Source organism: Macrobrachium rosenbergii, chromosome 5 (assembly GCF_040412425.1).
Source record: "Macrobrachium rosenbergii isolate ZJJX-2024 chromosome 5, ASM4041242v1, whole genome shotgun sequence".
Lineage (NCBI taxonomy): Eukaryota > Metazoa > Arthropoda > Malacostraca > Decapoda > Palaemonidae > Macrobrachium > Macrobrachium rosenbergii.
The window spans coordinates 47,380,595-47,393,993 of NC_089745.1; the positions used below are offsets into that span (position 1 = coordinate 47,380,595).

The 13,399-nt window shown below is 36.6% G+C and overlaps 1 long non-coding RNA gene across 2 annotated transcripts in view; it reads right to left on the bottom strand.

Annotated features, from left to right (window-relative positions):
- LOC136838762 (uncharacterized) overlaps window positions 1-13,399 on the bottom strand; it is a 292,827-nt gene that overhangs the window by 19,874 nt on the left and 259,554 nt on the right. For both annotated transcript variants that reach the window (XR_010853105.1, XR_010853106.1), the window contains exon 4: window positions 4,905-5,045. This is a non-coding gene — a long non-coding RNA (uncharacterized lncRNA). The remainder of the gene's footprint in view (window positions 1-4,904; window positions 5,046-13,399) is intronic.

Below are 13,399 nucleotides of genomic sequence, written 5' to 3' on the forward strand. Positions count from 1 at the left end.
TGGGATAGGCACACGTCCCCGGACTGTGTGTGTGTGTGTGTGTGAGAGAGAGAGAGAGAGAGAGAGAGAGAGAGAGAGAGAGAGAGAGACATTACGAGATAAACTGTAGACTACGATCGGCAGAGATAATAACGAAACCCGAGGAGTATGACACAGCGAGATTTGTGAGGGAGCGGTAAACAATGGAGTGGGACTAATGAAGAGGAGTACAGCGCGCTTCTCTAACCCTCTTGAATGTCTATGATTATTGTTCACTCTGTTTTTCTTACTATTAGTGGCTCCGGCTGAGACAAGTACTAGCAAAATATATGAGAGACTGAAAGGGAGAAATTCAGTCAGCATCACAAATTTAAAGAGGCGCAACTACACCGTAGTTAAAAAAAGTACATCTGGGGAAAGCTATCTTGTAGCAGACAATATCTGGCATAAAAGTTTAAAGAATACCAGAGAACGACAGAATGTCCCTACCATCCTGTACCGTTTATCATGAGAATAAACATGTTTTTTTTTATACAAGAACCCGTATAGTAAAGGTCTGAAACTGTGAGTATTAACGGTATGCTGATCACGCCAACACCGAGTTCATCATTTCAAGTCGACAGAAGGGTGTGATTACTTTTGTTTATGATGTGACTTCGGCCTCTCCTCCAACAGTATTAGGACCAAGGATGGTAATTAGTGGAAGTACAGCGTGCACATTTACTCTGGACTTGAAACCATGATAAAGGGTACTCTCAGGACAAAGAAATACAAAGGCATATGAAGTAAGCAACTTGTTTTTGTAGTACACTCCAGCAGTACTCGAGAAAGGTTTTTAAACCATAAACGAATAATTATAATGTTGGAAGATGACCTGTTTCTACTTCCCTTTCAGTATTTTCGAATAGAGGAAATGGTCAGAGAGAGAGAGAGAGAGAGAGAGAGAGAGAGAGAGAGAGAGAGAGAGAGAGAGAGAGAGAGAGAGAGAGAATCTATTATAGTAATCTTCAAACTTGTAATCCCAAGAGTATATAATTACATTAACCTGAAATTCATTACAGCAAGCAACTTGCAGTGTATTTCAGAGAGAAGTAGGCTACACACAAGCACACAGGAACAGAGTTATTTTAATTTGGGAAACTACTAAAAACTGTCCTCTCTGTGATAAAGCTTGTGAAGTGCTGTAGATAAAAATAAAACAAACAAAAAAGTTAAAGCTTCTGACACAAAATTACCGAACAGAAAACAGAATGTTAATGCTGCTGCAATTGCCCTAAGTCAGTCAGATTACTTTCACCCCAATTTAATGGATAAAAGTGTCTTTTCAAAACAACAGAATCTACTTCATTAATAAATTTTTTTTTTTCGTTTCCAAGAAAGCCCTCTCAGACAGTCAGTAACCGACTATAGCAACTCTGAAAGAAGGGTTATGTAAATGAGACATTAACGCTGTAAATTACTAAGTGGTTTATCCAAGTAAACGAACTCAAACGAGAAAGAATTCTGAAAAAAACTTGGCCTTCATTGCATATTCTAAGAATGATGAAAAGGCTAACAGTTTACATAGAACGGATTATCTGAGAAAGGTCTCAACGACCTCGAGATTATTAAGAAACTCAAGAGAACATCCCATTACGTCTCACCATGAGAGAGAGAGAGAGAGAGAGAGAGAGAGAGAGAGAGAGAGAGAGAGAGAGAGAGAGAGAGAGAGAGAGAGAGAGAGAGAGAGCTCTGTAAGAAGAGATGAAGTTAGTATGATAAGGAAGCAGACACCTTAAAGGGTTTTTCCTGTTTCACCTCTTGATGGATCTTCCCTTGATTTTGGGAATTAGTACATAAAGAAGTTCGTTACTCAAGTTCTTCTGCATCAAGGTTGCAAATTACCTTCCTTAAAACAATGCACCAATATGAACGTATAAATCTGCACTTCAAACATTGTAAGTTTCTTATTTTTTTTTTTTTTTTAACTACCTATGTTCGCCAATGGGAATATATTAAACACGTCTCTAATGGCATGTCAGTTTTTAAGTGTTATGCACTGATCGTGTAACAAAGCAATGTTTTCTCATAACTGTAAATGTTCCAAGCCTTAATATTTTGTTACATCTGGCTTTGTTTTCTGCTTTTACTTGTAAGTGTGCCCTCTAATAGCTCAACTTAATCTTTATCTTTCAAACATTTTTACCGAATTCACCTCTTATTTCAGAACAGCCGTTTAGGGACAGCCCGAACGAAGTCTAGAAATGAATCACTGGTCTAGCCGAAGTGTTACAAATAATTTGTAACAGCTTGAATTTTGGGCTTAATGTTCTTGAAGGGCCTTGAAGTTCACAGACTAGACAATACCACGCAAGGACTAGGTAAAGTTAACTTACTAGTTCCCTACCGACGAAGTCTGGGCATAGTTTTGTCTGTGTACGCCCGTTAGTGTGTCTTGTCACGGTTATTACTGAAAGATTTGTCAAACTTTAACAGGAACGGTATTAGAATCTGATTTAGGATCGACTGGGGAAATAAACTAATTTATATATATATATATATATATATATATATATATATATATATATATATATATATATATATATATATATATATATATATATATATATATGTATATGTATATGTATGTATATATATGCATATATATTCACACATGAATATATATATATATATATATATATATATATATATATATATATATATATATATATATTTCTTTTGAGGGCTCTCCAATTTTATATATGCTGTTCCAACTCACCCATAGCCTATCTCCATCCCACGCTCCAACTCACTACAGTCGACTACTATTCGGTAAACAATAGCATACGTTTTACCAAAACGCGATTCGAACCCAGTTCCTCTTTGTTATTAAAGCGACCGTGCTACAGCTAAACCGAGAGAGAGAGAGAGAGAGAGAGAGAGAGAGAGAGAGAGAGAGAGAGAGAGAGAGAGAGAGAGAGAGAGAGAGAGAATTCATAATCAATATGCCCAGCATTGTGCATTATAAAAAAAGAAGAGATCAATGTCAGCCTTTTTATTTTTCTTCGCCAAAATGGCGTATGAAAGAAACTCGCTGGAAAATTACGCGAGGAATATAAGAGGGCTAAAGGTTTCAGGTTTCGAGAACAACGTGACAGCCTGCGACGAAGAGGAAAATACGAAAACAAAGGAGTAAGGGGTTGGGAAAAGACAAAATTTCCCTTCACTTCCCCTGAAAAAAGAGAGAAAAAAAAGTTGTAGGTCTGTGCATACATAGATGCATGTAAATAAGCAGGTGTTCATGCATTATGTATATATACACAGACAGGCTTGGAAAGCAAACATACGAATGGATAAACGATGAACGCAAATACTATCCTTCTGTCTTTCCCTTTACCTTCTCTTACTTCCTAATGAACACAGAATTCTTTGGAAGCTTGAATTCCAAGTCAATGGCTCCTGTCGGGTTGTTCCATATGAACAGGGTTCACCTTCTCAATAATAATAATAATAATAATAATAATAATAATAATAATAATAATAATAATTATTATTATTATTATTATTATTATTATTAAATACTTGAAACATATACCAGCGCTAAATTTGTGACTCACATCGGGATCGAACCCCGGTCTCTCAAATGAAAGGCCAGGGCACTACCAACTGACTGACATAATGCATTTATCAATGACGCCAATTATTCGTTGAAGTATATATTGATAGTATATTTATAAACCAACAAAGATACATATACCGACATGGCAAAGAGAGGAAATCCAGGAATTTCTCAGGAGATTCCAGTCCTAAGAGGATTAGAGACTAGCTGGAAGACAGCAACGGCCAATTAAAAGCCGGATGATGACGATAATAGTCCATTCAGTTTCCTAACTACGACTCCTGATCCCTTATCTGCGGCCGCAGCATCGCTGCTGACTCGGTACAAAACGTTCTAAAAATAAAATGCAGGGAGGAAAACATGTTTTCAATGTGTAGAAGATAACAACAAAAAAAGGAATGTTATTCTGGTACTCTGAAGAAGAGACTTATATATATATATATATATATATATATATATATATATATATATATATATATATATATATATATATATATATATATATATATGTATATATATGTATATATATATACATATATATATATATATATAGTATATATATATATATATATATATATATATATATATATATATATATATATATATATATATATATATATATATATATATATATATATATATTACTCACATACATATATATTTCACAAACAAACACACATATATATAATATGTATGTATATATTTATATAATATATATATGTATACACACACATATGTATATACGTGTGTGTGTGTGTGTGTGGAGCGGGTGACTCCAGAATTTTGCTATCCCTCGGTCTTCAGTAAGTTTTGTTCGGATGAAGTTACTAGCACTATACTCTGTCCCAAAAGATGTTCGAAGGGTTATGCGCTGAAGGCGTCTGCTATATGGTCAACAATCGAACCGCAATGCATAACACAAAATTGTGTTTTTTAGCCAAATTCAAACAAAGCCTTACTTAACATGACAGCAGCGGTGAATCACTATCTCATCATGACATTTGGAATACCTCAAAAGAGTATTTTGAAGTAATTCTTTCATATTAGCATAAACTTACAAGAATACATACTGTACTAGATACAAATATGTGTATGTCTAGTACAATATGTTCGTAGTCCCAGTAATTCCATCCTTTTACGTTTGATTACATTTCTTCAAGTGCCTCCTCGGTGTTGTATGGTATATCTAACAGCTCTCTGCCACCATTAATAAAGCAAATTAGCAACAGTATGTATCGAAATGTAAAACCATGCCACTGAGTTATTACACCAACATCAAAACTTTGGAATCATGGAGTAATACCACCATAAATCACTTCTGACTAACCTTTCCGTTATGTCCGTCCTGTGCTCGATCCATCTCAAAGCCTATGACGGCTTCACCGTTTACTCGCTGCTCTTGGAGGAATGTTGATCAACTCTCAAATAAGCACGTGCAGTGAATCTTCCAACAAGCCAATTCTTCAACCTGGAATTGACAAAATTCAAAACTTAAAGGACAGATTTGATGTTTGATACTAAAATGGTACTAAGTTTGAATGCAAGACTGCCGATGCTACGGCAGACAGAATATACTGCAAAATACCAATGGCGTCAAACATGTGTCAAGATTTCTGGAGGATATCAAGTGCCTATTAGCCATTGATCGAATAATTAACACTGTGATATGAGTTGTGATATTGTGCCTTTGCGCGTATGCGCGCGCGTGTGGGTATGAGAGAGAGAGTGAGTTACGGAAAAATGATAGAAAGTACGTGGCAGACAATAATTCTCACTTCTGTTCAAACTGCCTGACGGAGTACAGTGTGACGGCTATTCACAACAATGCAACCCTGAATTAACGACCCCAAATGATATAAACACCAAAGAAATGCAACTAAAATTCAGAGCAATATATAGATCAGGACGGGGAAAAGGAACGTACAAGTTCTCAAGAGGAAGAGGAAACTAGCTGTAAAAAGGGGGAATGTGAATGGAGGAGAAGCCGACAGGATAACAGTATAGAAAATTAATGACCTGCAATTGATCATGATAGATGGATGCACGGGTGGAGACAAGAATACAAGATTCCGACGTGCAAAGAAAACGGAACACGATGGGGGGAACTAAAAGGATTTTGATAAATAGTATCTTCGGATGACGATTCATAAATTTTTCCATTTAACTAGATCAGTCGACCTGCATGAATAAGAGACAGATCTTTCGCCATCCGACCTACTAAAGGCAAGGTTTAACTTTAATTTCTGAAATATTTTCTGCAAATCATTCAGTGTCGAGGAACTTAATCGTTGCCGCGTTGGTTTACACATATACCGAATCCAGGACCAACTAAGACTAACAAAATTTCCAAGAGGCACAAGGTAACCAAGAATTAAAGATAAGAAAGCATGGATGTCTATTATTACTTACTGATAAGGACAAGACAGTGAAGAAAACATGGATATTCTTTTATTACTTACCGAGAAGTATTTATATCTAATAAGAGAAGCGATAAAAATTCAAACTGCAATAAACACAAACATTTAGAAAAGGTCAACAAAGATGGAGTAATGCTGGAATTTCTAAATAGACATCTCATCAATAGTCACTTATATATTTCTTAAGCTCAGATAACTTTCTAATAAAACTATAAACTAAATCTCAAATACATAACTAAAAGTTGGGAAGTAACATGCATAATATTCCCTGCATGTAATTAACTCTACCCAACTGATGTAAAAAAACTGTATACTTTCAATTTACATATCAGTAAAGACAGACAAATTTTTTGCATATGCATGAACGTTCCTTTGCTCTCAGGGGAAAAAAGGAAGTTTTAGGATGAAACAGACCCATCGTTTGATTAAGGCACCCAAAAATTCCGCAATGAATTTGCGTTACTTGATATTCTCTTTTGTCTCTTCAAGCAGCCATATTTTTTTTTTCAAAAATCTTCGTCTTTTTTTTAAACAGAGCTAAATTATTATTTTAATTCATGACGTATTTCGATTTCGCGATATTCCCATCGAGTCTATATTCCAGCGCAACCCGACTTAGTTACCTTCTTAAATATGAGACGTACCAGTAATTTGCCAAAATTATGAACTCATTATTTAAATATCGAGGTCACTTGTGTAATCAAATCTTAAAATATGAATTACATTCCAAGAATCAAGGTAACACTTCCGACATAAAAAAAAGACTAAAATCTCTTGGGAAGTTGTGATAAAAAAAAAAAAAAAGGAAATTCCATGGTATCGAATATCTGCTCTAAATCTTCATCATATTTTCCTTGGTATATTCCATTTTTTCTATTTTCCATTTCTTTATATTTTTTAATATCTTTAGAAGTGAACGTGCAATCACTCTCTCTCTCTCTCTCTCTCACTCTGTGTGTGTGTATGTGTGTGTGTGAACTCCTCGTTCCCCCACTTGCAACTGTCCCTCGGAGGATGTCTTCCATTGAGTGAACATCGGAACGAATACCAAAACCCCCCTCCATACTTTTTTTTTTTATTTTATATACTCTTCCCCTTTTTTAGTGTGCTCCGTTTTTTATGAACGTGGGTCCATAAGCTTTTCTCAATCCCATTTCAATTATCTGGTGTGTGTGTCTAATTGGCTGTGTGTGTGTGTGTGTGTGTGTGTGTGTGTGTGTGTGTGTGTGTGTGTGTGTGTGTGTGTGTGTGTGTGTGTGTGTGTGTGTGTGTGAGGGGTCTGGTAGCTGGGGAGGATAAATCATTGGGGCGAGATGGGAGTGAAGTTATGGAATAGAAGCACAGAAAGTAAAAAGTATACAAACTGTATTTGTATTTGCTTACTCATTCTTCTGGCTGCGAACGTTTCCCAATTAATGGACGATACGTCCATACTCTAACTGCAAAAACAAGGGTCGGTATCCAGTCGTATGAAACCTTCCATATGCCACTACGCACACTTGTAAGAGAAGCTAGTTAACTTTTATGGTCAAAGCATTACAGGAGAGAACGGGCGGATGGGGGCACACTCCGTTAAAACCCCGTTGTGCCGGTATTAGCCTAAGCAGTGAATTATGTATCTGGCAGATAGGTAACTTTGATGGTAGCAACCTGAGTGGAACAGAATATGGGGTTAGCAACCTCTTCTCAAAAGACTTGCTGGGGGCCGGATGGGTTACTACAAAAGCAACCGCCACTAAGGGGAAAAAGAAGCACTGTGGAATATATATATATATATATATATATATATATATATATATATATATATATATATATATATATATATATATATATATATATATATATATATATATATATATATATATATATATTATATAATAGGAACTGATAAATGAAAACGGAATATACTGCACAAGAACACCAAAAAAGGGAAGATAAATGATATCATAACAAAGGGCTTATGAAACACGACTTTACCAATCGACATGGCCATTGTCTTTTCAGTTGTCAAATGCCTTCTCCCACACTTATATGATATATGAGGCTTCTCTCCAAATGGTTGCGTGAGATGCAAAGTGAACTCTCTCTCTCTCTCTCTCTCTGTTCAATGCTGTTCGAACTTGAATGAATTTGCGAAAAGTAAAATCCACTGTTGCAAAGGCGCTTCTTTGGTAGTATTTATCTAAAGGGGGATTGGGCAGGATTCAAATTCTTGCCTGACGTATTTCTTTATTCAAAAATTAATTCTTCCATCGGCCGTAACAAACAAATGCAAAATTGTATTTTGGTCCAGTTTTCTAAGAACAGCACCTGAATTTGTTATCAGGTTAGAAGATGGCTAAAATCTACATACAACCCTAAGCCAGAGTAACTTTTAATGGGTTAACTGAATTATTTATGATAAAATGGCGTTGCAAAAACAAAGGTCACCGAAACCTAGTATTCTAGAAATATCATACACGCAACACATGTACATTACACTGCACCAAAGAACGCAAAAACGTAAATCAAAAACAACGAGATTTTACAATATTTATTCGGCATCACCACCGGTGCTCTTACGCCCCGCTATCGTTAAAAAAAAAAACTAGTATGGAAACAGTCTGTAGGGGGACAGCGGTATCAAAGGACAGCCAACCCACCCACCCCTATAGAAATAAACACCCCTAGGGTAAGGGGAAGCAATATGTTATGGACTGACAGCTTGTATTGCAAGATGAGCAATTTGTTCCTCACTCCTCTCTCCCACTATTTTTTTTTCAACCCATATTTTTTTTCCTCTTTATACTACCCCCTTCTCTCTCTCTCTCTCTCTCTCTCTCTCTCTCTCTCTCTCTCTCTCTCTCTCTCTGATCAGTTTGATCCCATCATACAATTCACTGGTCAGCACTGCCAACCTAATGACTATGCAATCAGCAGCAATCAACTGCTATTCAAAAAGACGAACTCCAGCACTTCATGATTAGTATTGGATACTCTCTCTCTCTCTCTCTGAAAATGCGAATATCGCGATCTGATTTCAATATTAAAAACTGATATCTAAAACTAAATTGACTTCATAAGTGAAGAATGTTAGGCAGTGTATATCATCTACTACTTGAACATTTTAGCTCTCTCTCTCTCTCTCTCTCTCTCTCTCTCTCTCTCTCTCTCTCTCTCTCTCTCTCTCTCTCTCTCTCTCATCTCTCTCTGAATACATACATACATACATACGTACGGTATATATATACATTCATATAAATATCAGTGTGTATGCGAGTGTGTGCTTGCTCTTGTTGGAATGAATTCTACATAAACACAAGGCAATCATCCAGCCATATGTACAAATGTGTTCATGTGAATATAACAACATACGAAAGATACAAATAAATAAAATAAACATTTTCCTTCACCAAAAAAAAAAGTAAATCAAAAGACACTAGCGCCTGATACGCACTTAAAGAAAACAACTAACAAACAAAATAACCCATAAATCTCTGCTGGGGAATCAAATTATACCTGTGCTCCTCCATAGGACTTTTCATTCGTTTGAGAGCTTCCCTTAAAAATAGAAAAAAATTGCTATAATCAATCTTGCTGATAAAACGTTTCAATAATGTGGGTTCTCTTCGCAACAAAATTTATGAGAGTTTTCTGGTGGAAGACTAAAAAGAAAAAAAGAACTGGCCCACATCCACTCAACTGAAATACAGCCTCTTGCCTCCATCCTCTAACTGAACCTGATTAAAGTGGATTTCTTACGTTTTCAAAGAGCAATATTTTCCTGGGTTAAGGGATGTTGGTAATCCCGGGTTGATTTGGGCTTTGGCTACACCTGTGATGCAATACTGGTACGTCTACAGTAACTCACACAAAGAGAGAGAGAGAGAGAGAGAGAGAGAGAGAGAGAGAGAGAGGGAGAGAGAGAGAATTATGGTGGTTTATAAAAGAAAAAGAAAAGAAATAAAGGTATCGTGTTTCTTTGAAGGGATACTGCTTCCTTTTTCAAAACCCGAAGTTTAAAATACGTAGTTTATGGGATGGGATGATAACTGCGACAATAGATGCATCTATTCTCTCTAACTTTGCAAATGCCTCTGAAAAAACATGACATTTCTTGTTTGTTTCTTTCCATGGCCTAGCTAAATCATTACACTCCAGCGCTACTGTTGTACAGTACTCTGGGTTGTAACTATATCAGTGTGTACCATTTCAGTTACCGTATATAACGCTAAATTAACTACAGGATAACAAAGATGACAAACCTGCTGACATTCTACTACTAGCGGTAGTTTATTGATGAACCTACTCGTGTTCCGTTTCAGTTCCTCCAGAACTGACAAATATCTTCACCATTCAATCTTCCATTCTTCTGCAAGTACCATGAAACAATGACTCTTCAATCACCCCTACCTATCCTTAGAATGTCTTTTCTTTTGTCGGCTTCAGTCCACAAGTACTCGATGATAAGAAGACGAAAAACTGTACGATCTGACGTTGTTCTTAATCAAATGAATTAGAAAATGTGACAGAAATGATCTCTGGCTGACCTTTCTGATAACAGATCACACTCTGAAGGAGAGGGTAAAATCATCTTTTTGCGCTTACAATAAATTCTGGCAGCAAGAAGTTTATTGGCCCCCTGAAGTTTTTCATAGTATTTCTTTTGTGACAGAATTACTTAACCTGGAGTTGACGACGCCACATTTCCTGATGTCGCACTGGGGTTTTTCGCCCCCATTCTTTTTCTTTTTGTCTTTCTCAGCCTTCTTCAGACCATATCATGGTCCAATCTCAATGTCGTGCTGTGTGTGTGTGTGTGTGTGCCGCGAACGCCAAAATTCAATCAACACAATCCGTGGTTTTACTGTATTCATTACAGTTAAAACATTATCCTTCTGACAACATAACTGTTTTCTTGCTCTTTCACAGAAAAAAGGGGAGGAGGTTCACCATCATTGCCGAAAGAAAAAGGTCCAGGTATACAATTATTACTGTTCACTGAAAATCTGAACCAATATAACACAATTTTTATTCGATATTGTTCACTTCCATAGGGTACATACACATTTTATATATATACAGTATATATAATATATATATATATATAATATATATATATATATATATATATATATATATATATATATATATATATATATATATATATATATATATATATACTGTATAACTTATATATATGTTCATCCAGAAATCATCCGACCTTAAGGGGAAGACTAAAAAAAATTACATAATACACGCAAACCGTGGTTCGATCCACGCCTGCCGCCCACCAGTCAACCCAGCTGTGATTTGGAACCAGCGTCAGCAACGATAAGAAAAAAAATTATATGTGGACAGCAACATCCACAGAACACCTGAAGGTTCTACTCTTCCGGCTTCACCCTCTCTAGAGGAAAGCAAGGCTTATGGCGAATAAACAAATTATATTCATAAGCAAACGATGATACAAATTGCCACCCCCTCTACGGGGGAAACGGCGTATGGTTGAAAAACATCTACATTTCTGTTCTCGAGCAAGCAAAACAGATTGTAATGCTACAAGGACAAAGCTAGGTTTTATTGAAATCACTAATAAGGTACATTTAAAACAAGTATCGCACAGTGACTCACTTCGGAAAAATGGTCGACCCCATTCCCGCCCCCTCCCCACAAAAAGGACAAAAGAACACGCCAGTAAAAATACACCAAGTCGGTGCTTCAGCTCGAAAAGGAACAAGGGTGTACTTGCGTGCGCAGACCCACGTCTGACCCACAGAGGTTTCGCCATCTGAAGGCATACAATGAGGCTTAACTTGAACAATAATAGATTCAACTACCCACACTCTCATTTCCCTTTCACAACGCGGAAAAAAAGAAGTGTCTTTACTTAGCCGTTCAATGGAAAGAGGACGAAAATAGATTTAATTCAAGTGGCAATCTTTTTTCATTTTACCTAATTCTGCCATCCTTTTTTAAGGCTAAAGTTAGGCAGTTTCGTTTCGAGCTAAAGTTAAATAGGAGAGGAGCATGCCAATGACATCAGCTTGCTAAATACGGACCAATGTGTAGGATGCCTCTTATCGACAAATGAAAATCCGTTTGTGAGCCCAAACGGGAATCAAGAGTGAAAGGACGAGATGAATTTATAACACTGGCGTTACCGATGAAGCGAGTATCTCTGCAATGAGCACAATAATGCAACGACTGTTAGTTTTAGAATGCGTTAGTCATCGATATGACAAACGAAGTCCGGAGAACGAAGACTTTACAAACAAAGTGGCATTCATTCTCAACAAGTGCAACAACTTCATTCAACTGAATGATGCCAAATCTTTGGCAGCTCAACCTATAGTTTACCATAGCATCATATCCACTTTTCATTCTCTACATATTGCTAGCAAATACTGCATCAGGAAAGAACAACAGGACACCGGAAGTGTGATAACACGACTTTTTAAACCCAGACTAAAAAATCTACTAAATTCTTTTGCACTTTGTTCTGCAGGAGTTTGGTTTATGGACGGATAGCTAATGACTGAATTTCTAAAGGTATGCATAAAGCGTCTTGGTTTTACTGACAAACGAGACCTAAGCCTTGATACGCGAACATGACAGACGAAAACATGACGAACATATGATGATTTTAGTAAAAACAACAGGAACAATAAACCACAATAAATCTTATAATTAGTCCTACTTAACTATAAGCATGTCTTCCTTTCCTAGATAGATTGGTAAAATAACTTACGGTGGCTTACACACTTGAAATTACAACTAGCCTGGTCAGAGACCTTGGTCTCGTTAACAGATTTGCATATACCTTCGTTTTCGAAAGAAAAGGTCAACATTCTTTGTTTCCATGACAAACGAACTTAGTATACACTTGGGTTTTCCAGACAAGTATGTCAGAGACTCCAGTTGTAGGTGCAGATAGGTTTGTATTCCTATACTGACAATATAAGAATCTTATTATAGTTGCTTCAGAGTGTGAACCTTGGACATCTGGATATACGGACAAATTTTGTGGGTGTGAGACAAGAGCATGAGACAAGAGATTCCCAGAAAGATCATTCAAGGAACTTTAACCTTAGTGACAAACTTGAATCCTTGCTTTCGCTCCCAGAGAAATGAACGAAACATCCAAGTTTTATTCTGATACGACGAAACGAAAGGATAGCACAAATTGTTTCGTCTTCAGATTAAACTTAATTCTATAGGTTTCATTAGCAAGTTGGAAACGAGGAATTCTCGTACTTGTAAACTTAATATCATAGACAGACGTGCGAGTTCCTCTCTTCACTGGGATAATGAAACATAAATTAGCTTCTTCGTAATCCGGTTGACAAAACACAAAAGCACATTAACACAACTTATAAAATGAGAGAGAGAGAGAGAGAGAGAGAGAGAGAGAGAGAGAGAGAGA